This window comes from Pezoporus occidentalis, unplaced genomic scaffold (genome assembly GCF_034315485.1).
Source record: "Pezoporus occidentalis ecotype Australia unplaced genomic scaffold, CSIRO_AGI_Poc_V1 ctg207, whole genome shotgun sequence".
NCBI classification, from domain to species: Eukaryota; Metazoa; Chordata; class Aves; order Psittaciformes; family Psittacidae; genus Pezoporus; species Pezoporus occidentalis.
The window spans coordinates 1,119,746-1,144,611 of NW_026913932.1; the positions used below are offsets into that span (position 1 = coordinate 1,119,746).

General features: G+C 43.1%; 1 long non-coding RNA gene across 2 annotated transcripts in view; it reads right to left on the bottom strand.

Annotated features, from left to right (window-relative positions):
- Window positions 1–5,272: 5,272 nt before the first annotated feature.
- The window catches only part of LOC134163791 (uncharacterized), a 110,889-nt gene continuing 91,295 nt past the window's right edge, over window positions 5,273–24,866 (bottom strand). The window contains exons 3-4 of one of the 2 annotated variants that reach the window (XR_009964849.1): window positions 20,320–20,500; window positions 5,273–5,458 (exon numbers count right to left, since the gene is read on the bottom strand). This is a non-coding gene — a long non-coding RNA (uncharacterized LOC134163791). Of the gene's footprint in view, window positions 5,459–19,179; window positions 20,501–24,866 lie in introns of those variants that run through there. The other variant, XR_009964848.1, reaches the window with a different exon arrangement.

Sequence of the window (24,866 nt, forward strand, 5' to 3'; positions counted from 1 at the left end):
TTAGTCTGTAGAGGTCTGTAAATGAGCATAAAACTCTGTGTTAGCTTTGGCTCAGGTTCCTATTGTCAGATGAATGAATTCAAACTTTACTCTCAGCCTCTACTAGAGCTGCCAAATCCCACCCAGAGGAGTTATCTGGGGCAGCAAACTGCTTTATCAAACCTCTGTGCCCCTGCACTTAGCTGTTTGCCAAGTGCTGTGGATGACCTCTTTGCTTGGCAGAAAAGTCCATGCACACCCAGCAGGAAAGTTCACAAACCACATAGATGCTTTCTGACCTCGTTCACCAAGTACCAGGCAGACTTCCACCCTAGAGGACACTATATTCACTCATCAAGGGCTATCAAACACGCCAAGACTGTAATCTAATTGTATGGTTTGGGGCTTCAGCAGCTCACCTGCAAGAACCAGGAAGTATTGGATTTTTACCCTAGTGCGCATCTGGCTTCTTGTTTTCTGACTGGTTGGTTTCTTCCTTACTTTGCTCTGAAGTTTGGCCACAGCTGAAGACTCAGTGATCAAGGGTACTGAGATATCACAGGAATTGGTTTCTTCTTGGGGTTTTGAGGGATTTTGGTTTGTTGGTTGGCTTTGCTGTTTTGGTGTTGGGTTTTTTTTAGTGAAATGTGCCCTTTTCACATGTCCTGACATAGCAGAAGTCACTCCAAACCTAACTTTTAAAACTCCACTGTCAGCTAGGAAACATCTGTTCCATGTAGCTGTCACAGAAATCCTATCTGAAGGTCTCAGACCACCTGAAGGCACCTTTCTGAGACCCATTCAGCCTGTATTCCCATCTTGTCTAGGTCTGCCAAAAGACGGTTTGGGTCCTGCCCAGGTGAGTGGGACCCAGATTATGAAGCCAACAGGAAACATGAGTGCCAGCAGCATCTACTGCTCCATGGCTAATCAGACAACCAAGAGTGCCCCTGACTAAGTGAGCAAGACAGTGATCATGCTGCTAAGCAAAGAAAAGCACCCTTTTTGGATGCTTATAACACATGGGTTATGTAAAAATAGCAGCTAGTCAGCAGCAGTGTGTTGCTCACATGTGTGGGCAATATGAGAACAAGTTTTTTTTGAAGTCCCCTTTCTCTTATTAGCTCCGTGCCTTTGATTTTATGTAGGTTATCCAAGGATGAAGGTTATCCGAGGACTTATTTTCAGCAACAGATATTTTTAAAGGACTGGAGGTTATCTGAGGTTTAGCTTGAAAATAACAGTACTTTGGAGAATTTGCAGCCCCGCCTAGTATCGTTTAGTTGAAGATATGCCCACATGCACAACTAGGCAATTCACTCTGGTAATTTAACAGCGTTGTTGAATTCCTCACTGATGCAATGGTTCCACTTGCCAACTTTTATAAATAACACTTTCTAAAAATCTCTGTTTACCCAGGACATCCTGGCTAACAGTGTTTTGGCACAGGTTACTCGTTCCTTCATTATTTTGTAGCAAGACCTCAGCAAAGCAATCCACACAGACATGAAGCTGTCAGCCCTTACAAAACTCCACTCAAAACAGTGAGTAAAATGTTCCTCAATGGCAGTCATTATCAAACTATATTAAATCATTTCTTCAGCTTTGCCCTCCCAGAAGGTTAAATTTCACAGTCTCAGGTTTTGTCTTCAAGGAGCCTAACAGTCACAGACTGTGTCATCTAAAAGCTCACCTAAAGCTGTAGGATGAAGGGTGGTTGACAAGTGCACTCCTGACATATTACAACTACTCGCAACAGATCAAAATCCCATCTGGGCTCAGAGGTTTCCTACAGGCAGATCCTGAAAGTGTGCAACAGACTCCCCAAAAAACTAAGAGGCTTGATAAATCTCATTATCAGCAGCTCCATAAGAAAGTATACATTTTTTTGGCTCCTTTTTTTGTTAATAAAATCCCAAAGCAATGTTGATGAAAGAAAACAGAAACTGGAAAAACTGTGACCCCACCTGAGACACTGTCACCATGCCTGCTGTTCTGCATGCTCCCAAGGAGAGGAGGAGGGAGCCTCATGCGACAAAGGTAGGTCTCCTCGTCCCAAACCAGCTGTACTGGGCTGGGATGCCCTGGTGATGAGAGCTGTGCCCTGAGCAGGTTTTACACCAGCGTGCCATGGTACATCCCAGGCCCTGGGGTGAGCTACAAGGACCTTCTCCTGTAATGCTTCAGGCAGCCTCCAAAACCATAAAAACAGCCACAAACTGTCACCTTGTGTCCCATCACCTCTGGGGAAATGTTATAGTAGCCTTCCAGTGCCTAAAGGGGGCCTACAAGAAACCTGGAGAGGGACTTTATACAAGATCATGTGATGACAGGACAAGGGGAATGGCTTTAAACTGAAAAAGGGTAGGTTTAGATAAAATTTTAGGAAAAAATTCTTCACTGTGAGGGTGGTGAGGCCCTGGCACAGGTTGCCCAGAGAAATTGTGACTGCCTCAACCCTGGGAGTGCTCAAGGCCAGGTTAGATGGAGCTTTGAGAAACCTGGTCTATTGGGAGGTGTCCCTGCCCATGGCAGGCGGGTTAGAACTAGATGAGCTTTAAGTCCCTTCCAACCCAAACCATCCTGTGATTCTATGATTACCTCCATGTAAGCAAATATCAGCAACTTGCCCTTTCTATCAAAATCCATGTTTGCTTTTGCTTTAATTTAAGGAGAGGGTACCGATGTGTCTAGAAATAGCATACTCAGAGGTCAAGAATTCAATCTGTTCTAGAGAGGCCTACTGCTGGTGCTCTTGGCAAGGCTCATGCAGGGCTGCCATCAGCCAGTCCCCAGGAAGCACTCTCGCTCAAGGAGCAAGAGCGGTGCAAGTGGCCAGCATTCAGGCTTGGCTGCTGAACCAGTAAAAGGTTTTAAAAACGTCAGCTCAAATCAACCTAAATCATTTTCCTGAGACATAAAAGGATGGTGGGGAAACTGAAAATTGTCCCTCATTTCTGTTTCACATCTCATTGTTTAATTTTCAGTCACTGGAATGAAAAGTAGAAGGAACAAAAGGCCAGACAGGTCTTATCCTTTCCCTGTCCCACAGAGCAGCAGTCAAGGAGTCCAGGATATGAGTTATCCAAGTTCCCTTATGTTTACCCTTTTTTTCTGAAAGGATTTGATCCCCACTTACCCCATCCATTTCTCAAGAGCCTCAGAAATCTTCCTCAGGTCTTTCTGGGCATGACCTGTTTTTCAAAGCCAGCTGGTCCCCAGGAGAGACCAAGAGGTTATACAACGGCGAATAGACTCATGAGGGCTGGAGATGTGGGTTCAGAGCCATTCAGACACAACTGCAAACCTTAGTGGGCTGCCTCACACTTTCTGAGCATGCCCTATAGACTTTGTGATTGCATGAGAGCTTTAGGATATTGCTACAAGTTTCAGGAATGCCCCAATGCATACACAGCTTCCAGACCATGGCTTCATGATTCATTCAAGGATGACTGCAATCTCGTGAATGCAATATTTGGTTTCATATTGATTTTTTAAAAACTTCAACTACATTGGAAGGAGACAGTCCATCCCAAAGTCTCAGGCTTTGGCCCAGTGCTCCACATGCTTGAAATCTCTTGACCGTGTTTGGTATGAGGCTGGTTGAAGACTGGGAAGACTGTGAGAAGTTAAGTGTCACTGTAGCCCAGCTCCACAGGGTACTAAGCAGCATCATCTAATCAGGAATAGCATTTTGAGGTTGTTGTGTATGATGCTGGTGTTGAGTAAACCCTTGCATTACTCTCCAAAGGACAGATACAAGAAACTTGGAAGAAAAAGACAGTCTTTCTAAAAGCAAGAGTTAAAAAAAAGCAATGAAGATAGTAAAGCATCCTGCTGAAGGCACCGGTATAGCAAAGGGCAACATCTGCATTTTTCTTTAGCCCACGCTAAGATGAGTGCAAAACGACACTTTGACATGTGCTGTGAGGAAATTGTTAAGCATCAAGAGAAGGCAGAGAAACAGTCAGATTTCCCTTTGGACAGGATGCCACAGATCCAAGTTTAGTCTTCAACATCCTCACACCCTGGGCAGCAACCAGAAGCCCTTTAACATAATATTGGTAGATATGGCTTTCCTAAGTTACAAAAACACAGCCAGGCTGCAGGGGATTCCCTGTCCCTCTGAGCAGTTTGTGCCCATCTGTGTTGCTGATAGCAAACATTTTCACATCCAAGAGAAAATGAGCAGTGTTTGCAAAGAAAAGAACAGCAAAGCCAAGCCAAAGAGGACCCAGTAACAAGTTAATGGTTATTTTTCAATGAGTGCCTATTTTTAGTAAAAGGTGGTAAAATGTGTGTCATTGTGAAGGTCCATACATGTACCTCACTTAGAAACATTGGTATCCTTGTGGCATATGACCTTTGTTTCCACGGCAATTTTCTTCAAGATATGTATCACTAACTCAGTGTGTTTTCTTAGATTGTAATGCTTATATTAGCATAACAGTGTCTTACAGCATCACTGCAGCTAAGCTTGTGTCATCATTTCCATTACAACTAGCCCTCTTTGGGACTGTTTGGATGAAGCAGGATGTGTAGAGGACTGTTTAAGAGGCAAGTTTCAGTCTTGATTTTGAAAAAGTTGTTCTTGTTAAATCAGAAGATGGCCGGGTTTCTTATCCTCACATTTGATCAATCATGACTTAAATCCTATTCTGGGCAGTGGATGGAATTATTATCTTCTCATAACTAGGAAAAAATTTTGCCAAATAACATGATTCAAACATGAGGTTTGAAGTATGCATTGCTATTCCTAAAGACCCAACTCTTGGCTTTTGTGAACATCCAAGAAGCTCCTATTTTCCTATTTCCTATCCTTCTGTGTATTCGTTTGCTGCTGTGTTAAAATAAAAAAAAATAAATAAGTAAATAAATAAAATAAAAGGCAATTTCAGAGAGAATCCAGGGCACAGGAACTTTAAAGATTCCCATACCCCAAGTCAAGTATAACAACTGCAAAAGTATTAATTTTAACTAATATTTTCAGCCAATAACTTTTCATGGTTATAGGCTGAATATGTATATTTAGCTTACATATATATTATACATAAAACATATATAATTTATATATACATATAAATACATATTTACATATAAATAAATAAATTTATCAAATACTTTCAGCTATATAACCTTCAAAGGTTTTAAGCCCATGACAAGATTCATAACATTCAACAAAGTAAAACTGACAGCATTAACATTGTATTTAACAAGCAGAAGCTCAGAAAACTCTCCAGTCCAACCCACTAACAACTGCAATTTAATCAGGGATTCTGGCTTGCAGTATGATTACAAGTTACAGAAAGGACAGAAGCTACATCCATGGCAGTCTGGGGTTTTTGCTGGGTACTGTGCACATATTTAACAAAGAGGCAGTGCAGTGTTAGGAGTGTTTATGTACAGGCAGTTCAGACGAGTAGAAAAGTCACTGGAGGATAAAAGGGTGGTTGTGATTATGTAAAGGACTTGCAGATACCTATTGGAAAAGAGATCTCAATGTAAATTAAACAGTTCTGACTCAGTCTATCACAACTGGAGAGCTTTTGAAATATCAGGTTTTACATCATTTGGGGAATACTTTTCAATGTAAATCTCTAAAGGCAAAACGAAAGCGGACAGTAGTAAAATTCACATATAATCAATGCTGATGGTGTCTTATGAGCATAAATATTTCTCTAATATAGGGTATTGTGCTAATGAGGGCTAGATGTAACATGTATTAAGAGCTGCTTTACTTTAAGAAAGCCTTCATCTGACAGAATGGACTTCATGCATCTTTAATAGTGTACCAAATGACAGCCTCAAATATTCTTTAAAAGAGAGGACAGACATATTGTGAGATACCCATAGGTGTTATTTCTCCCTTCCTTGTAGATGTTCCTTTGGTGTAGGGGAATAAATGAATTGGTTTCCCTTTAGAGAAAGAAGGGGAGAGAGAGTCATAATTTGTGAGTGAATGGTAAATAAAAACTCTTGACTGCAATTAATGGACCTACAGGAGTAGTCACAAAATCTACATTACGTTCATAAGACTTGTCACTGCAAAGATACGCAGCTCTCCTGATAGACCACAAGAGGTTTAAATTGAAATAATGTCATGGACCAGGGAGGAGCCAGACCCAAGCAAAAAACACCCATCCCCTACCAGGCACCTGCAGAGGACGGGAGCAATCAGGCTCTCCTTTCCCCTGGGGTCTTACTTCTCCAGCCAGGGCACTAACACAAAAGAATGGGCAAGCTCTGATCCCTCAGCTCTGGAGAAAAAGGTACGTGCTATCTCCATAGCAGAAGAGGATTCAGAGGTGTGGAGCTAGAGCAGGAGGTCTCAATCATGCCACTCAGAGCCATGTGCCAGAGCTGCAGGGTGGCTGGAAATGCTCACAAACACCCATTTGCTCCCTGTTTCCTCTTCCCTTTTTCCAGTCTCGGCACATCGGTCTTTCTGGGCTTGTTTTCAGAGGTGCCTGTGGATTGAAGGGGCAGCCTAAGCACCTGACTTCAGCAGTCTGGATTGCCCAGCTGGGTAGTGCAGCTCCTGAGCTATATGCCAAAAAGTGAGTCTGGCTCTCACCCTGCTCCCTTGCAAGGAAAGGGAACACATGGCTTTGAAATGTAGGGTTTGCGAAGCACAGACTGATTCTCAGCACCCAGTCATGTCTGTAGCACCTTTGCAACTGGCTCATTCCCGTTTAACAGCACTGTTTCTTGAAAAACACTATTCTTTTCCCTCCTTGGTTGCTTTATGGCTGTGAATCTCAATCTCAACTGAAAATAATGCACATCACAGACTTGTTTGCAGTGGCTTCGACATGCCAAGCATTTTCATGCACATTAATAAAGCAAAACGTGAGAACTGGCACAGCTTTCTCCTAGTTCAATTTGTGCTTTTAATACTTGTTCTGCAGATGCAAGCCTTACTGTCAGGGCTTATCCTTTATTAGATGGAAAGAAGCTCTTCTATTCTTATAATGCGTTTCATTGAGAAGCAAAGCCACTTCTCTGCATTTATGTAAGTGCAGAGCTAAAATAGAGACCAGCATGATGCATTTTAAACGGAGTTCACATCTGGTCCAGAAACCACAATCAATTTATTGCTGTATCTGAAACATTTTCAGCATCTGTCATATAATATATTTTCACACATTTCTAACAAGACATTTTCTTGGACATAACATAGACAGGTATATCTGTCAGTTCAATTTCATGCAAACGAAACAGAAGAATTTTTGGCATGGTTTATTATACTGTCTTTGGAGCAGTGTAACTATCATGTGAAAAGGGGTAATATTTAAGGATGCCAGAAGCTCAGCAATTTCTTCCAAAATGTGGAACTACTGACTACACAGCAGATTTTATTTTTTAAAAATCTGTACCTTCCTTTCTTTTCCATTTTGATAGAATCCATTATCCAATGTATTTGAGAGAGGTGCATAATATAAAACCTACCTTAGCCCATTCTGGGAAATCTCACATTTTATGTTTAAGTGGAATCTTCCACTCATGATGGCCATTTAATCACAACTTTATTCAAAGTTTTATTAAAAATTAAATGGCAGTACAAATCATATTAAAATCCTTAAGAGCTTCACGTTTTCACCCAAACCTGTCACAGGCTTTCCCACACAGAACCACAGATGTATCAAATAGCTTGACAGCTCTGCAGCCCTATAAATAGGCACGCCAGCTTGCCCCCATATTGGCCCCAGTACAATCATTTACCACCTCATTTTTGGCTACATAAACTGCCTCTAAGCACTTTCTCATTTGAAAACCCTAGGGTTCCTGTAAGAGCACTGCATCAGCACACAAAATCCTGCACTCCTCACCCTTCCCCCTGTGCTCATACAAGATCGTACACAACCATTACATCTCTGATGAGACAAATAAAAGGCAGCCAGTGGACTGGGCTGACTATGATGCCCTGCTGATAGCTTACTTAGTTTGTTTGCTCTTTTTTATCTCACTCAAGTTGAGAGAAGATGAAGCTTGTCAGGGCATAGTGGGGTACATCCACAAGCAAGCAGGTCTGTGCTTTTGCTGTAAGTGCGCTAGAGAAATGGGGAATCAGATGGGCCTGCTGCATAACAGTCCCTGATCACATGAGGAAGACCCTGAGATGATTATGATCTGTTCCTATTACATTAATGTCTGGCACAATTAAGGGTGACATTTAGCTCCTAGAGCTGAGAAGGAGGACCACGTTTGACTATCAGGAACAGCGAAAACAACATGGTCCCTGCTTGGCAGACAATGGCTACAAAATTGAGCAAACCAATCTGTGACTGCAGAAAGCCTGCAGACAAAACTGGCGGAGCAGAGAAAACTCTGTAAGCAGTGACTGAGGCTGTTTATGCCACCAGCAGGAATCTGCTAGGAGGCCATGGTGCCACAGGGCTTAGTGACACTGTGCAACAGGACACCATGGGCTGGAGAATCACAGCTGAGTGACTGAACCAGGCTATTGGGGTTTGATGATCCCATACCAGTATTTGTCTGGTTTCTGAGCTTTGTAGCAGGGCTTTTCCATCAATGGAGAAAGAGAAGAGTCCTGTGAAGAGGGGAGTAGAAGGCAGCACCATCACAGGCACTCCCATGCTTCCTGTGCCTCAGCGATACTCAGAAGCTTATTTTCTCATGCCAAAATCAAGTTGGGAAATGGCAGTGCAGGAGCCAAGGCAGGGTGAGGTGGGTGCATTCTTGTGATAGGATGAGGGGTGATGGTTTTAAACTAAACAAGGGGAGATTCAGGATGGATGTGAGGAAGAAATTCTTTACAGTGGGGGTGGTAAAATAGTGGCATAGTTTGCCCAGAGAGGTGGTGGATGCGCCATCCCTGGAGACATTCAAGGCCAGGTTGGATGTGGCTCTGGGCAACTTGAGTCAGTTGAAGACATCCTTGCTCATTGCAGGGGGTTGGACTAGATGACCTTTGAAGGTCCCTTCCAATCCAAGCTGTTCTACTATTCTATGGCTCCTGTTTGCTGGGCTGCGGTGTCCTCAGGCTGGTTACCTCCTCTGAGTTTCTTCCCTGGAAGCTCTAGAGAAGCCTTGAGTCAAACATGGAACTTGAAAAATGTGCCAATTTGACTTACTGCATTTTAATTTGCAATAAATGTTTTACTAACATTCTGCATAAGCCTGTGATGGTTTGAAAGTCTGCTTTCATGAAGCAGTATTTATCCAATTTAAAGTCATTGTGCTCTAACCAGACTCATTAATACTATCATTATTAATACTATCACTCTTGTTTTGTTTTTCTCCACTATTAATCCAGGTTTTCACAAGCAGATTCTCTGAAGACATTTTATGTGGACTTGGTACCACAGTAAAAATAAATGTATTTCCAGTGAATTTGCCACATGAAGCTTGCCAGGTCCTTTGAATAATTTTAACCATTTGACTACTAAACAGCGTAGAGGGTATATGGTGCTGAGAAATTCCATATCCCATATATGTCTAATTAAACGTATGTTACAGTGTTGGTATCTTAGTGATACATTGTTCAAATAAGCCCGTAAAAGTTACAATGGCCTAAGACAACAAAGGGTTAAAGAGGTGTACCTCACACTGCGGCATGAGCTGAATTAACAAGAAAGAAAAGGAATTTCTTCATGGGAGAAATGAGATGGTATCTGACATATACTCAGAATCAAGCTTTTCCAATACATATTTCTTTTAGGCTGAAAAAGAGGGCACTGTACTTCACCTGTGGCTTTGAAGGGCTTTAAGGTCCCCATTTAACAGCAATGTTTTAAAATAACTGCATGTTGGCTTTTAGTACCAAGTTATTCAATAAAGTGCAGAACTGATGGGTTACAGAAAATCGCCTGTGGAAAGAACAGATTTTTATCTTTCTCAAAATACTGTGATATGTTGCCAAGATTTATAACTTCCCTAGAAGCTGGAAATCTAACTTTCTCCAAAGGCACGGAGAAGTCAATGACTGCTCTGCAATGAGAAAGCCAAATCCATGGAAGAAAACAGATTGTTGAGGAAGTGGAACACTTACATCTATTTACACATCTGCAGCCATTTGGGACAACTGACATTCAGAAAAGAAAATTCTCACATCTTTCTCCCACTTAAGCCATAAATAGCTAAGACAAGGTCCTCACCTGTCTTAAATTTTGCTGATGTGCTGTAAAGAGGTCGCAGGCAGTCAGGGGCTCACTTCAGAGGCAGATGAAGACAGGGGCTGCAGATGGGTGGTGCAGGGTGGTAAGAGACAGTTGAAGGGGTTAGCACATCACCCAGCACGTCCCATGGGCAAGCGCCAGGTGAGCGGGGCACTCAGCATGAAATCTTGGCACACTGGAGGAGAGCATTTCTGACCATCAGGCTGTGATTTAAAAGACAAGTCTGAGCCTGTAGCATAAAACAGATAGGCCTTGACAAGCCATATCAGATTAGAAGCTGCACAGTCGTGTTTCAGGTTACAAGTATTTTGAATCAAAATGCAATGATCAGTTTCCCCCCCTCCATTTGTGCACTTCTGCAAAAGGTTTTTACTGTCTCAGCTTTAAATATTGATGCTGAACATATGCATAACATGACAATCCGCAGGCATTTTGTGCTTTAATTCTTCAGGGATAACTCAGATGTCTCCAATACCACGCATGCTGCACCAGTTGTAGTTTAGTGTTAACAAACCTGGGACCCCTGTATTTCTTCAGCTTTTCTTCAAATCGCTGTTCCCACACATTACATTCGTTTCCTGTCACTGCACGGTATTTTGAACTTATAGGAAACTCACATGTTTATCAGTTTGTTTATGATAAGCCAAATTTGTGAGTTAAGGCATGACCTTTTGGACACCTTTTCAGAGAAGAATATGGCACATACACCTCCAATCTCAAAATGTGGTATTGTCTGCCATAGCCAGAATTATGAATGAACTTGAGGGACAAAAATTCATTGTATGGTCTTTGCCAGAAAGGTCTCTGAAATTGTTTCCACTGCAGCTTCTAACCAAAAGGCAAACTAACCCCTGCATCTGAATCACCTGCATCTGCATCAGCCTCAAGTAGGTCTGCTCACTTTCTCTATAACTTCCTGGGGTTTGTTTGTCAGGCTGGGATCCATTCCATTGGGTATTGCCCATGTATCTAACACCCAACCCAGGATCTCCCAAGAGGCTGCCTCAGGCTGTAGACCTCAAAAGGTTCAAAGGGAAGGATAGCCTTTTTTTTACTGCATGCAGCTCTGACTGATTTGCCACAACTGTTCAACAAATGCTGTTCCTTCATAGGAGAGGTTTGGCTAAGTTGCACTGAAGACAGTCATGTCTGGCTGAAAGACAATGCAGAACATTTTTTCTCATGCTTGCAGCATCAGGACTCAAACTCATGAGAAGAACTAAGCAAATAATTGCTTTTTTACATCTCACTGGCCAAAAGTTATTTGGGATTGACCAAAACCAAACAATTTTTAGTGTCCCCACCCAAAACAAAGCACTTCAAAACTTTAATCTAACAAAAGGTTTGTTTCAAACAAAAGTAAATAAAAAGCCTTTTGTTTTCCTGGGGAATGGAGAGAGGAAGGGGAAGTACTTTATTATTTTTTAATTAAGGCTAGGTCAGCCTCTAAAAATAAAGATCTCAAAACAAATGCAAGAAATATTTGTTTTCAATTATCAAGTCAAAATGTTTTGATTGCTTTTCTCCTTTCCCTCTCAGAAAACGTTAATGACTTAAAAGAGCATTTTCAGCAGGAAAAGAAAAAACAAAAAAAAAGGCACAAAACCTAGATCAACTCTTGAAGTGTTGTTTTCAAAAAAACGAAAGTCCTTTGCTGTGCTGTCACTCAATATGCAGCCTACAGATGACTGGGATCAGTACCACAGTTGGGAGTAGTCTCCAAAACCATTGCAAAACAGGGTGCTTGCAAATCAAAATAGTCACAGTTTTCCATGCAACCAGTGGGGTGCACAAGTGTTTGCTGGGAGACAAAGGTCAGAGCTGGCTCCGTACTGCTGCAAGTTCCCATGAGGATCATCCTCAGGGTCCCCAGTTTTTCTGATTAACCTGTTTATTAAAATTACAGGCTTGAGTAAACCAGCATCATATTGTGTACCTAAATACTGACTACTTTATGTTTCTCTCCCTCTTCCCCTTCCAACTGGTAAACACCAGTGCGTCACAAGATGGCAGTAGGTTTTGGGGGTTTTCTTTTTTTTTCCTGAAGGGTGAGGTGATTGTTAGACTGAAGGAGGCTGCTCTACTGCATTAACTTGGAATTAACTGCGTGAACATACCTGGAAATTATCCAGTAATGAACAGAGAACAGAAATACAGAGAAGGCCTGTTTCTCCTCACTTACTCTGATCTGTGCATGGGCATAATAACCGTGCATGTCACCCAAAGCATCTGGCAAATCTCATCACAGTGTCAGACAGTATCTATATCCACCTCTGCTCTGTTCAGGGGTAGTCATAGGCCATTAGAGGAGATGAGTCCCCCCCGCAGACACATCCAATGGCTAATGCTAAAAACAAATACAGAAGCATCCATAGTGTTCTCCCCATTCTCAGTCCACATAATCTATCCAATAATTATGTAATGCCAAAGGATTAAGTCATCCCAGAGCTCCTCTTCTTCAGCTAAGAGATTTAATTCCCAGGCTGCAGGGAGAAGAACCTTTCTTCTGTGGCACAGCAACTCTTACATTTCTTCCTACAGCCTGGTCAGGGGAGACGGAGAACACCTCTTGAAGGAGATCTGTACCAGAAGAGAGGGAGCTTGTGTGTTGAGAGATGGAAGCTGTATGCATAGATCCCTTCAGGGCTAGTGGAAATGCACTGTGCAACCTCTTAGCACACCTTTCAGACCATGGTCCCCTTAACATCTAGAGGGACATCTCCTGTACTGAGTGGTGAAACAGGCACCACATCACCCAACACTGACAAGACAGATAGGAGCAGTTCTGGACAAACACAGCAGCACCACTCTTGTGAAACCTAGTGAAGTAACAGCAGTAACAATAGTACAACAGGGTACAATCCCTGTCTGGGATTTTACCATATTTTCTCTTTAAACAACTAAACCCTCAGCTGCTCATTTACATCTCTGGGCCTTAGTATCCAATTCATTGCAGAGAGTGATCTGCCAGCTGATCCCAGAGGGGTGGGAATGCTCACAAAAACTTCCAGGCTATGACAATTCTCACCTCAGCTGGGTCCATACATTATTAAGTACATTAACCACCTGAAATGAGGTTGTAGGGAGGTGGGGGTTGGTCTTTTCTCCCAAGTAACAAGTGATAAGACAAGAAAAAATGGCCTCAGGCTACACCAGAGTAAGTTTAGACTGGATATTAGGAAAAATTTCTTCACAGAGAGAGTGGTCAGGCATTGGAACAGGTTGCCCACGGAAGTGATGGAATCACCGTCCCTGGAAGCTTGCAAAAACTGTGTAGATGAAGCCCACTTAGTGGTGGGTAACAATTGGACTTGATGATCTTAAAGGTCTTTTCCAACCTAGTTGATTTTATGACTGTATGATTAGTTCTCAGAAATTGGAGTTGTACTTTAACCACCATGAGCAGCATGGATTCTTTGAGGGGATGCAGCTATATACATTAACAGGATATATTGACGTGCAGATGTTGCGATGAAATTCCCCAGTCTGATTGCTTTTTGTAAAAGCTGTGTAATAGGGAGTGAAAAAAAAACAGTTTTCCAAAGGGCCCCAGTTAGCAGTCATAGGCATCCCTCTACCCCTGCACCCCTGCTGACCTCTCCAGTGTGTTCTCAGATGTTTCATTTCCCAATACAGACCTACTCCACTGAATTTCCATCATGCAGCATGAAGGAAAGAGATGTAGCAGACACATAAATATGACCTGGGACCTTTTCAGGTCCTGAAAGCTGTTTGTGGAATGACTAGATGCGTTGATTTTGTTCTGGGCAAATCATACCTGCCAAAGGATGATTTTTTCCCAGTGGAGCAACAGCTATCAGTGAAGGGCTGCTGGAATTGGAGAGGCAGAAAATTGATGATCAAATTATCTTTTTTTGAGCCACAAACTGTCCTTTCCACATCAAACCTCAGACATGGCAGTAATATAAAGAAAACTTTCATATCTGGAGCAATGTGTTACAATGGAGCAAGCTGCTTTTCAGGGCCGGAAATCTGGCTTTTATAACAAGCACTACTGCTAAAGATCTATTTCAAAGGGCATAGAAAAGCACTCACTAGCCAACTTAACCTGAAATGTGAAGTCAGATAGACTGTGTAAGTTCAATCACTAAGGCTGGTGAATAATCAGTGGAATGAAATCTCTGCCCAGAAAAATACCCTGTCTATGGAGTAATGCTGCAGACACCCCTGAACAGATGGGACCCAGAAAGGTCCATGACATTTAGAGATGAAAATAGCTTTTGCAAGAAAAAGCCCACAGGCTTTTTCTGCAGGCCTGATTCTGATCTCACCCTGCTGTAAATCATAAGTCACTCCATTTAGGATGGAAGTTGAGTGAAATCAATTTAGGACCCTTAATTTTTAGGGAAGGATAATTATTTTATTCCCTCCTTTCCCATTTAAAGCAGTTCCTCAAGCATCCAGCTGGGTGCAGGCTGTAAAAGATCATTTCTCTGGACGAAATCAATCCTCCCGCATTTAAATCCCCTGCCCTCTAGTAAAACACTTGAAAAACGTGTAAGAGCTATTTTTGTTGGGGTATGCCCAGTTGTCCCAGACATAATATAGACTGTCTCCCAGTCCAAGATCAACTCAAGTGGCCACTGTGAAGCTGTGAAGTCAGAGACATGCAGCATGGGAGCACCAGAAGTACCTTTTAAAACAAAAGGTAGGTCTTTCCCCTTTCCATGTCAAATCACCTGCAGCAGGTGGAGATTCATCTAGCAAGTAGCTGCACAGCCTGTTGTTGGCCTCTGAAGACATCTAGTCTCTGAAGGGCTCTTTATTTAGATCACACCCATTTTCAAAGCAACTCAGTTTCTCTGTGGGAAACTTAAAAAAATTACTGCAAGATACATTTCATCCTACACCTGTCAGGGTAATGTTGCACATCCTGATCTGTGTGAGAGACAAGCACGCTCACAGACCAGGCTTGGTTTTGAGCCAGACACCACCAATATTAAAATGTGCAGCTTGTGTCCAATCCAGCGTCCAAATTGAAATTATTAAAAAAAAATTGCACAAAGCTCTTTAGAGAACCTGTGTGATCCCTACCTCGGCGCACCCTTCAGTCGCTGCAATAGCATTAAACCATCTCCAAGTAGGGTTAATTCTATCCTTATGATTTAAGTGAAAATGTTCTTTCTTTCCCAAGCGAGCTTCTAAAGTCATGGGAACATATTCTGCTGCCTTCCTGACATAAATCAATGGATATATTGAAGGGACAGGCCAGAAAATATATACATTTCTTGCCCTTCAGCTCTATTTCACCCATAAGTGTTTGCCCACATTCTGGAACAGAAGAAATGTTTTCTTTCCATTGAATTTCCCACTTTACTATTTCTACAAAAGTTGGCCATCACCACATGGTTGATATTAACAACTTGACCCAGAATCTGCTAGGAAGAGGAACTCTTTCATGAGAACGACACTTATAATCCACCCAAAAATACCTACAAACAGAATAAAGTGAAATAGAAGTGATTCTTGTTCTTGAAGGTACTAATACAAATTTCTTTCCAGTCTGGCTTTCATTCGAACATACCTTTACTTAACACATAATCGACAATTTCTTCACCTTACTTCTGTTCAGAATATGCACAAATTCATCATTTTGAATACAACAAAAGATAAAAAATGATGAAGAACCATGCATTTCTTTACAAAGTATGAACTGTTACAGTTTGTAAATTAAGGCTGCTGGAAAGTGCAAGTTTATCCTCCTTTCAAAACTATCATACAGAACAGTTACAGACAATGATTCAAAAAGGAGGAAAGAAGAAAAGAAAATAAAAAGAGAATTAATTACATGAAACATACTGTAAGATCGTAGAATCATAGGATAGTTAGGGTTGGAAAGGACCTCAAGATCATCAAGTTCCAACCCCCCTGCTATGAGCAGGGACACCTCACACTAAACAATCTCACCCAAGGCTCTGTCCAACACAGCCTTGAACACTGCCAGGGATGGAGCATTCACAGCTTCCCTGGGGAACCCATTCCAGTGCCTCACCACCCTAACAGGAAAGAATTTCCTCCTTATACCCAATCTAAACTTCCCCTGTTTAAGTTAAGTGTCCTATCACTACAGCCCCTAATGAACAGTCCCTCCCCAGCATCCCTATAGACCCCCTTCAGATACTGGAAGGCTGCTATGAGGTCTCCATGCAGCCTTCTCTTCTCCAGGCTGAACAGCCCCAACTTCCTCAGCCTGTCTTCATAGGGGAGGTGCTCCAGTCCCCGATCATCCTTGTAGGCCTCCTCTGGACTTGTTCCAACAGTTCCATGTCCTTTTTATGTTGAGGACACCAGAACTGCACACAATACTGCAAGTGAGATCTCACGAGAGCAGAGCAGAGGGGCAGGATCACCTCCTTCAACCTGCTGGTCATGCTCCTTTTGATGCAGCCCAGGATATGGTTGGCTTTCTGGGCTGCAAGCGCACACTGAAGCCGGCTTATGTTCATTTTCTTATCAACCAACACCCCCAAGTCCTTCTCCACAGGGCTGCTCTGAATCTCTTCTCTGCCCAGCCTGTAGCTGTGCCTGGGATTGCTCCAACCCAGGTGTAGCACCTTGCACTTGTCAGGGTTAAACCTCATGAGGTTGGCATCAGCCCACCTCACAAGCGTGTCAAGGTCCCTCTGGATGGCATTCCTTCCCTCCAGCGTATCAACCGAACCACACAGCTTGGCGCCATCGGCAAACTTGCTGGGAGCGCACTCAATCCCACTGTCCATGTCAGCGACAAAGATGTTAAACAAGGCCTGTCCCAACACTGATCCCTGAGGGACACCACTCGTTACTGGTCTCCAGCTGGACATTGAGCCATTGAACACAAATCTTTGCATGCGGCCATCCAGCCAGTACTTTATCCACTGAGTGCTCTACCTACCAAATTGATGTCTCTCCAATTTAGAGACAAGGATGTCATGTGGGACAGTGTCGAACCCTTTGCCCAAGTCCAGGTAGATGACATCAACTGCTCTACTCCTGTCCATCAGTTCTGTAGCCCCATCACAGAAGACCACCAAATTGGTCAGGCAGGATTTCCCCTTAGTGAAGCCATGCTGGCTGTCACCAAGCACCCTGTTGTTTTTCATGTGCCTTAGCATGCCTTCCAGGAGAATCTGCTCCAAGATTTTGCCAGGCACAGAGGTGAGACTGACTGGTCTGTAATTCCCCGGGTCATCCATTTTCCCCTTCTTGAAAATGGGGGTTATATTTCCCTTTTTCCAGTCGTCGGGAACTCCACTTGACTGCCATGATTTTTCAAATATGATGGACAGTGGCTCAGCAAAATCATTCACCAGCTCCTTCAGGACTTGCACATGGATTTCATCAGGTCCTATGGACTTGTGCACGTTCAGGTTCTTAAGATGGTCTCTCCTACAGCGGGCCCAGGGTCTTCATACTCGCAGTCCCTGCATCTTCCTTTCAAGACTTGGGTGGTGTGGTCAGAGCATTTGACAGTGAAGACCGAGGAAAAGAAGTCATTCAGAACCTCAGCCTTCTTCAAATCCAGGGTAGCCAGTTCTCCTGATAGCTTCTGGAGAGGGCTCACTTTGTCCCTGGTCTGTCTTTTGTTTTCTACGTACCTATATAATCTCTTCCTGTTATCTTTAATATCCCTAGCCAAGTTTAATTCCAGCTGAGACTTAGCTTTCCTAACCTGGTCCGTAGCTTCCCAGACAACTTCCCTGTACTCTTTCCAGGCCACCTGTCCTTGCTTCCACTTTTCATAAGCCTCTTTTTTCCTTCGAATTTTCCTCAGCAGCTCCTTATCCATCCAAGGAGGTCTCCTGGCCATCCTGCTGGGATGCAACACTCCTGAGTTTGCAGTAGGTGATCCTTGAATATCATCCAACAGTCTTGGGTCCCCCTGCCCTCTAGGGCTGTATCCCATGGAACCTTCCAAAGCAGGTTCCTGGAGAGGCCAAAGTCTGCTCTCTTGAAGTCCAGGGCAGTGAGCTTGCTGCACACTCTTCTCACTGTCCTGAGGATCTCAAATTTGACCATCTCATGATCGCTGCATCCAAGGCTGCCCTGGAGCGTCACATTTCCAACCAGCCCTTCCCTGTTGGTGAGCACGAGGTCAAGCATGGCACCTCTCCTTGTCAGCTCCTCTATTACTTGCAGAAGGAAGTTGTCTTCTACACAATCGAGGAACCTCCTGGATTGCTTGTGCCGGGCCGTACCATCCTTCCAACAGATGTCAGGGTGGTTGAAGTCACCCATGAGAACGAGGGCCTGCGAGCGTGAGGCTTTTCCTATCTGTCTATGGAGTGCTTCATCCGCAGGTTCTCCTTGATCAGGCAGTCTGTAACAGATCCCCACAGTAATGTCTCCCATAGCTATATTCCCTTTAACCCTGACCCACAAACTCTCTGTGGACTGCTCACCTGTCCCCAGAGTTCCATACTCTCCAGCCTATCTCTAACATAAATAGGAACTCCCCCTCCCCACCTGCCAGGCCTGTCTTTTCTAAAGAGCCTGTAACCTTCCATTCCAACACTCCAGTCATAGGAGCCATCCCGCCATGTTTCTGCGATGCCTGTTATATCATACCCCCGTAGACATGCACACATCTCTAATTCCTCTTGTTTGTTCCCCATGCTACAGGCGTTTGTATGGCGGCATCCGAGCCGAGATCCAAATGAAGCCTGCTCATTGGCTGGAGCGGCTGGGATATCTCTACATTGCTCCGAGCATTTATTATAAGTGCTGGCAACTGACTGGGTGTGTTGGGATGGAATGATGCCCCCCTCCCCCAACACATATAGTTTAAAGCTTTCTTGACCAGTCTGGTAAGCCTCCTACCAAAACCGCACTCGAAAGCTCCAACAGCTCCCACTAGACCTGGCCTACAAACTTGGGTCCTGTGTTCAAGACACCCAAACCCCTGACTATGGCACCAGCATTCTAACCATTTATTAACCTGGCTAATCCTCCTAGCCTTTCTGGGGTTCTCCCCTGTATCCTGGAGAATTGACAAAATGGCTATCATCTGAGCTCCAGAGCCCCTAACCATCTCTCCCAGGGCTCTGTAGTCCTTCTTCATGTTCTCCAGGCTACTGCTATCTGTATCACTAGCCTCCACATGGATCACTAGAAGTGGGTAATTGGGATTATATTTAGGGTTCAAAGAACTTGGGTGGCCCATATGAGAAAGATGTGGAAGGAGGAATGATAGTGCAGTGCTGTGGTCCCCGTGGCTTGCCTTTTGCAGTGTCAGGGCTGCTGAAGCTGTAGCCATTGTGGCTCTCTGAACCCTAACCCTTATATGAATGGCAGGTTGGAGCTGAGGCTGAGGACCCCAGCTCCATGGGTTTCCCAGATGAGAAAGATGTGGAGGGAGCAGCGTTGGTGCAGTTCCTCTTCCCTTGCCATGCCTTTTGCAGTGTCAGAGTCCCTGGAGTTGTAGGTGTTTTAGATCTCTGAACCCTAACCCTAATCTGAACAGCAGGTTGGATCTGAGGCTAAGGCCCCAGTACCATGGATGTCCTAGCTGAGAAAGGCAAGCAAGAAGCAATGTTGGTGCAGTGTTTTGCTCCCTTGGCATGCCTAACCAGTGCCCCTGAAGTCCCTGTTGGCTTTGTGTCTCTCTGAACCCTAACCTTAATCTGAGTGGCTGGTTGGAGCTGAGGTTTCCCAGCAGCATTTGTGGCCCTGATGAGAAATCTGAATTCAAGTTAGGGTTATGGTTCTAAAGAAGCCCTGAACCAAAATGCTCCTGGGCTTTGCAGACCTGTGTGAGTCCTGCTCTGCTAGAGACCCATTACTCTTTTTGTGTCAGTAAGAAGTGCTTTGCTGAAGGTGACATCTGGGGAGTCTGGGTTAGTGCAGAAGCGTTACTCTAGACCCACTGTCAGCATTGCATCCCACAGCTGAGGCAACAGTGTTACCCTCAGCCATAACCACCTTGTATCTCCTGCAGTCTGTACACAACTGACACCTGCTACTGCCTATTTTTGCTCAATTCAGCCACATTGCCCACCCTTTTGGAGTCTCTCCACTGTTTCCTCAAATCATCAAACATCCCACCCTATACAACACTCGCTAGCCCACTGCCAGTTTTGTATTTGCTTGACAAGTAAAACAAACTAACTTTTTCTCAGTAATTTGGTCTCAGACCTCATCCACAGTTAATAGTTCCCTATGCAAAAGAAGGCTCCCCATACATATTTGCTATGTATTCCACCGCTCCAAAAACATCTCTGTCTGAAAATGACCTTCTTACAGGATGTCCATTCCATGTGCTCTGCTTTCCTTGGGATTTCCTCCCTTGTCAGTGCCAGGCAATATTTCTTTTTGACAAGACTGAAATTTGCTACAGAAGAGCAAAAATGAATTTGGGTTGAATTTGTCTAATCCAGTTTCTGCTGGGGAAAAAAATAAATAAAAAGGGTAAAGTATTTTAAAAGTGATTACATTTTCAAAGCAGCATTCATTGTTTCAAAATTGACCAAAAATTAACAGTCAGTTCTGGGGGCAATTCATGAGTCTGTTTTCTATCTAAGGAGTTGAGAGTGATATTTTACAGTATGAATGCATGATAATAACATGTCCAAAAATTGCAGCTTGAGATCAGTTTTGAAAACAAACCTATTCATATTTTTACATCAATTTTCCAAAATGTTGAACGTAACTGAATGCAGCTGTCACTCTTGGAAACAGGAGTAAATTATCTGCTGTGATCAGCTGTAATCTATTTTATTTCTTATTGACTCATGCTTTGACAACCTCTGTAGCAAGGTGACTGTAAACACTGCTGCACTGTTCCTAGATAGCACATCACTGCAGTGATAGCAGCCACTCAGGGATATTTCTCTTTAAATATAAAGTTTCCAGGTAGTAAACAGGTTGTCTGAAATATTTTAGTTGATGTCCATTATTATGTATTACTACTCTGATTTTTCCATTTTTATTTACATTGACATTTTCACTTTTCTCAGAGGTGCACAGTGAAAGGATGACACAAACTACAAAATCTATTTGGGTATTAGGGAAGAAGATCTCACCATGAAGGTGGTCTGACGCTGTCATATATTGCCCAGAGAGGTTGTGGAGCCTCTCCCCTCAGAGATACTCTGAATTTGATAGGGCATGGCCCTTAGCAACCTGCTCGACTTCAAAGCCAGCCTTGCTTCGGGCAGGCGTTTGGACCACGTTACTTCCAGAGGTTCTCTCCACCCAGAATTATTCTGTGATCCTGTTTACTTGTGTGTTAATGTCTCTTTAACAGTTCCTGTCCCCCCATTCAATTTTTCAGCTTTTGAAAGGTTTTCTACTAGGGTCTTCTCTAGCATCTCAGGGATTCTGACACCTTGAGGATACACAAGAAATCATTGGATTTGTGAGTGAGCCCCTGAGGACAGGTTTCGTTGCTGCAGTATGTCCCTCACTGGGCTGACACCAGACCCAGACCTTACCCTCTGTGGCCATTGAGGCTGTGCCAGGAGCCCTGGTCCCCCATCATCCTCCCAGAGCTCAGGAGAAGCTGAGCCTCCGATATCTGCCCACATCCCAGGCATCCAGCACACGTGAACAAGACAGTAAAGCCACCAGGTTTGGGCTGCCCTTCTCTGGCAAGCCATTGAGCTGAAGCAGTTGCTCAGCAGAAGTTTGAGGACTGGTTTATTTAGGTAAAATGTATCCTCACTGAACAAATGTCAGTGTCCAGACACGGTGAGAGCAGAGAGAAAGCTCAGATAGAATGTGAGCTGAGAGCACAACCATGATCCAGCACACCTGGAGACATGGGTAAAACTAGAGAAATTACTTTCTTTTTCCTTCATAAAGCCAAATAATTTATTTCCTGGCCTTTGCATTTTTATTGCAAGCTGCTACGTGTACATGGCTTTGTTTATTTGTCCTATAGCTTTATAGGTGGACACTTTTGTAATTTAGGGTGTTTTTCAGTGATATGTGTATAAAATTGAAGTGGGCAAGTGGAAAACATAAACAGAAGGAAAGATTTTAAGAAGTTATTTGAATTGGCCATGATGTTCTTCCCCACTAGCTAGTGAGGTTTTAATTAGCATTGAAAATCATAAGTAACTGGAGATGAAAGAGCCCTATTAGGTCACTCAGTCCAGTTTCCTGCCAGTTCAGAATTGTGCCCAACAGTGTATTTCGCAGTGTTTTGTCAAGTCCAGCACTAAGCCTTTTCATTACATGAATAATATGCTTTTTTGAAGTAGCAGGAGGGGAACTGCTCACAATCCAGCTCTAGACACTTTTTACAGTTTATAACAAAAAAGAATGATAAAGTGAAGATGCAAGCCAGTATAGAGATTTATATGCAGGACTCCTTGCGGAGTATTTATTCTCGTTATTCTTATAAGGGAGTTCACACGTGGCCCAGTAAATATGAACAATGAACTAAATGTCGTAGCAGGGATTGCGGGAAAAGTGTTTAACTGCTTCACTGAAATTATTCTGAAGGGGCCCAAAGAAGGGGGAGAGACTTAGCTGCAAAGCCATCTTCATTCAGCTCCTCCTGGCCTGGGTCAGCCCTTGTCCCACAGGAATATCATGCACAGTTCACTCACATTTAAAAATAAAAAAACAAACCAGCAAGAATTAAAAACAAAAACAAAACAAAAAAAAAACAAAACCCAGCAGAAACCCTCAAGGGTATATATATCGGGGGACAATTCCCATAAACAAGCAGCTGGCAGTGAGTTGTCAAAAAAAGGTGAAGGTTTCTAATAGACCAATGAGTCAAATCAGAGATCAGGATTGCTAGTGTGAAAACCACATTTTGGTAGATGGAGACAAGAGATCCCTTCACATCCAATAGCAAGACATCATTAAGATTTCTTTAAAATATCTATAATGTTTTTCTAATAAGAAAGGCCTTGCACAGTCACAATTCTGTGTTATACATCACTGCAAATAAAAATTACAGACAGTAAATGACAATAGCAGTTGATCAAAAGGACATCAGCATGGACCAAAAAAAGCCAGTCTCAACCACTAGCCTTCTTAAATACAGTTTTATAATGACATAGCTATGCATACAAAACTTACTCATAGAATTATAGAATGGCTTGGGTTGGAAAGGACCTTAAAGCTCATCTAGTTCCAACCCCTTGCCATGGGCAGGGACACCTCCCAATAGACCAGGTTGCTCAAAGCCCCATCCAACCTGGCCTTGAACACTGCCAGGGATGGGCAGCCACAGCTTCTCTGGGCAACCTGTGCCAGGGCCTCACCACTGTCACAGTAAAGAATTTTTCCTAGTATCTAATCTAAATCTATTATTTTTTCATTCTCCCATTCCCCCTTGTCCTGTCACTACATGCAAGGGTCCTTCTCCAGTTTTCCTGTAGGCCCCCCTTATGCACTGGCTGAACAAGCCCAATTCTCTAAGCCTGATTTCATAGGAGAGGTGCTCCAGCCCTCTGATCATTTTCATGGCCTCCTCTGGACTCACTCATGCAGGTCCACGCCCCTCTTCTGTTGGGGGACCCAGAGCTGGACACAGCACTATAGGTGGGGCTCACCAGGGCAGCGTAAAGAGGGAGAAACACCTCCCTCAGCCTGCTGGTCACACTCCCTTTGATTCAGCCCAGCATACAGTTGGCTTTCTGGGTTGTGAATGCACACACTGCTGGCTCATGTTGAGGTTTTCATCAACCAACACCCTCAAGTCCTTTTCCTCAGGGCTGCTTTCAATTCGTTCTCCACCCAGCCTGTACTTCTGCTTGGGATTCAGTACTACAGGTCTATCCAAGTGGAAAAAGAAAATTAGAAGCAAAATTGACTAGGAATTCAAAACTAAGAAACAAAATTTAAATGGTAAATAGAGTTCCTTAGATAGCCAAAGCCATAATGTCATAATCAAGAAAGATACTGACTGACTAAAAGGCTACCCTAGCGAAGGGAAAGATGAAGTTAGAAATAAAGGAGCAATATATGATAGAAGGGTGAGGAAGGGGGAGAGCAACTAATGTAAACTTAAAACTGAAGTATAGAAAATTAATATGGAAGTATCAAGACATAAGGTTAAAATACAGCTAATAATTACAATAAAGGATATTTAGAAAACACACAATTCCTTGCAATATTTAAAAAAAAAATATTCTAGATGATGTCTGAATTGCATAAAAATATACAAGGAGGCAGAAGTTTTGAACATCAAGTTCTGGACTATGTGTGGAAAGCAGAATAAAATGCAAATACCATATTCACATCACATGAATAAGATGAGGAATATTTGACTCTATCACAATAAGAAAAACATTGAAGATCTATTAAAGATAATAATTTTTATATGAGAAAGCCCACAGAATGTACACCTGAAAGTGCTTAGACTTCTGCTTAAGGCAGTAGTTATCTAACTTACATTCAGTTTTGATGCTTCTTTGAATGCTGGAGCCATTCCACAGGCTCAAAGAGTACAGTAATTTGCCAAAGCACAGAAAGGGAAGGCCATGTGGCACAGGCAGCCAAAATCTGGGCAGCTGGATGTTAATCCTGAGCAACATTTACAAACTGATAATTCTATCACCAAAGAACGAGAAGATGACAATATAATTCTTGGTATCAGTACAGTTTCAAAGGGAAATGGCCTTGTCATCCTAAGAATGAAGTCAGACTGCTGTTTATTAGGTTATTACGTGTCCAGTGTACATGTCAACTTCTAGGGTGTGTTCAGCTCCCTAAAATTAGCATTATATGCAGTCAGTAAGGGCTGCATTATCTGAACCAAGTGCTAACTAAATGACATATCCAAAAGTA